The sequence below is a fragment of the Meleagris gallopavo genome, chromosome 4, assembly GCF_000146605.3.
Source record: "Meleagris gallopavo isolate NT-WF06-2002-E0010 breed Aviagen turkey brand Nicholas breeding stock chromosome 4, Turkey_5.1, whole genome shotgun sequence".
Classification (NCBI taxonomy): Eukaryota; Metazoa; Chordata; class Aves; order Galliformes; family Phasianidae; genus Meleagris; species Meleagris gallopavo.
This window is the reverse complement of record NC_015014.2, coordinates 58,163,824-58,167,071: the sequence shown is the minus strand read 5'-3', so window position 1 is coordinate 58,167,071 and position 3,248 is coordinate 58,163,824.

The window sequence follows — 3,248 nt, the reverse complement described above, 5'->3', positions numbered from 1 at the left end:
GCTGCATAGGAAATGATGTCTGTTTTCTCCAGCAAGGGTGGTGCTTTTGGCTCCAGCAGCCGCCACGAGCTGTTTTTCCTTTTGCTACACAAAAAGCCAGAGTCTGAGCAGCCCAGCGCTGCAAGTAAGTGGAGCCTTGCCTTCTCGTAGTCAGGAGTCTGTTGAGCTATGGGTGAAATCTGAGCCAGACATACAAATAATGGTGATATTGTGCAGGGCAGTGATTTGTTCCAGATCTGCTCTCAAGGCAGATATTAGCACAGGAGGTTCAAGAATATATAGCTTGCTTTTTTTGTTGTTGTTTTTGGTTTGTCTTTTTTTTTTTGCTTGCTTTCTACTTGAAGGCACTTGGAATACTTGTTTGGTTTCCAGCACCCACCACAGCTGTAAATGAACATCTCAAAAACCTCCAAGCTTTTCCTGTGCTGCTAAATACTTTTTCATATGCAAGTGTTGGTGTTGCTACCCAACTGGAAAACAGAACAATTCTTTGAGTCTCATTCAGCTGGTCACTTTGCATCCCAATATACCGGTATTTAGGTGTAGCTTAAGCTGCAAGAAATCTGTTTCGAATTGTGATGATCTATTCCTGCAAGCAGAAAACATCTAAATTGATGGGATGGATGGATTGCTGGATAGTACTTCTTCCACTAAGTACTTTCATGTAAATAGTGTACCAAGATCTATCGCCATCCCTCCCACCTCCAAAAATCTACATTAAAAACTTTTGGATATATTTCATTAATCATTTTGTCAAGACTACAGGTGAAAAGAGCTGTTTGTATTTATGGCGGTTGGTAATTAAACATTTACAGTGCTGTGCCAATATTTAATTCACAGTGTAGAAGGAGCAAACTGAACAGAAGGTAAATCTGGCAGAGTTTATGGTAGAAAGATGCTGTGGGAATGTGTGTGAGCGTAACTGTAACACTGCAGAGCAAGAGGCATTGCAATAAAATGTTGTAGCAGCAAATTGCTTTTCCAGTTGTGTTAGACTTCTCTCTCTTTTCCCTGGAAGAGAAATAAGAAAAAAAGATTTTACCCTTGAAATGGTGACAAGAAACAAAAAGAGACTTTGGGAGTTAGGACCACTGGCTGTTTTTGCAAAGCAATAAAGCCATACAGAATAAATGAGTCCCAAGGAGTTTCTTCTGATTTTATGGCTTCTACACTTTGTTTTTCCCTTCTGTCTCACAAAGTATTTTGTAGAAACCTTCCCCATTTATTTGGGTTGCATTCTCTGTTTTCATTTCTGCTGGAAAAGCAAGGGAGCACTCATTGCAGGTGTAAGTTTTGCTATAAAATAAAATACAACTTTTCCATGCAAGGATGGAAACTGTTTAAATGGCTCATTCTTACTGCTGCTGAAGTGACCATGATCATTCCTTTTTTCTCATAACGATGAGATTGCATCTCCACAAAATGCTTATGCCTTAACAAACACAATTCATCTGTCAATGACTGTGTATGTATCCGTATATGAACTGCCTGTATGCACTGACTTTGTACCCCATGGAGGCAGAGCTACGGGGAGATCCATCTGCTGAAGAGACAATCAAGACTGACCAAAGGCACTTCATCCTACAAGCATCTTTTTTTATCCTTATTCTTCTTATTTTTTTGAGCCTACATCTGGCTAACTGAGCTGCAGGCATGTGCATTTTGTTCAAGTCTGAAGTTCAAGGGGACAAATCCCATCCCAGAACTTCTCAGGATTAATACCAAGCTGTGTGACTTTCCTTCTAGTCATTGTTTGATTCTCACAAAGCTAAGAACGCGCTCTCTTCTGCTGCACCATTATCGGTGCCTTCCATGGTAGGACAGTTCTTTATAGCTGTGTTAAAATGGAAAGATGAAAAGTGCATTGGGTCACCACAGTGTAGCCAAGAGCATTTGTTGACCTGCACAGTAAGTAGATGAAGACAATTATATGCAATGTAAGGTTCAGCTTGCAGTCAGTGAAAGTGCCATGGACTCTGGATACACCTGAGCATCCATGCCATGACTTTTTTTAAGTAGTAAAGTTGCTTGAGAAATGACTGTGTGGTGACAACTGTGAAATTAAAATGTTTGTGTGGGATTGCATTTATGCGTAATACTCTACATTCAAGGAGATGCCATCTATCAAATAACCAGGCTCATCTTACAGACAGCTTAGTGAAGTATTGGCAAAAGTCCCCTGCAGCCAGCCAGATCAAACTGCAAATGTTCAAAAGATTCCTGCTGCTAATTGAATACTACCTGCAGGAAAAATCCTCAGATTTTAATGTGTCATTGATGAAATTCTTGTATTTTAAAGGCTGTGGATCAGGACTTGTTCAATAGATAGTCTGCTTAGTGGCTGGGTGTCTGTTAGCAAGCACTGTAGCCCAACACGAGGAGTTCCACAATGCAGATGCCGACTGACATCCTCATGAGTGACATCTCGGGAACATTTCATGCTTCATTTATTACTGACCTTACTCCTAAAGCTTCATGGCTTTAATTTGTAATATCTGGTACAGCATGGATCCTGCAAATGAGAAGTGCCATTAATTTGTTTAGGATTCCTCACATAAAATCTGTCATTTCTTTCTAGGATCAAGATCAAAGATCATAATACATTTTAAATGAATGTTACATAAAATGTTACCCACTCTGGAACTTCCAAAGTGAAATAAATATTATTAATAATAATAAAAAAAGATCGTTATAAGAAGTGATGATCAGGAAACAGTTTATTCTGGGCAATGAAAACTATTCTCTTTAAGACCAAAGCATCTCTATCCCTTTTTTTTGATCCTATGATTTCAGTCTGTGCCAAAATTAAGCAAGTAAATCCACACTATGCTTATAGCAGATGTAAAGCCTTTACCTTACTGCTTTAGTAAACTTTTCTATTGTAGATAGGAACACCATATCATTTCATGGAGCAATAAAAAATCTGTATTTTATGAAAAAAATTTGACAAAAATTACATATAATGTGAAACAAAATTTTAAAATCTATTCAATTACAAAGAACTTTGTTTTGTAAAAGATAAAATGGAAATAATACAGTAAAAATAGGTTATTACAAATAAAATGCTTATCACTTCCAAAGGCTTAAATTATGTCTTAAAAAATTTGAAATGAGATTTGTTTACATAACTCTTAAAAAAGAAAAGCACAATTGGACAGAATGAGCATGCATTTATTATCAAAATGTGGATGTACAATTTGTAAAATACCATAAATGTATTAAATATATGGAATTGTGGATGCTCTTCT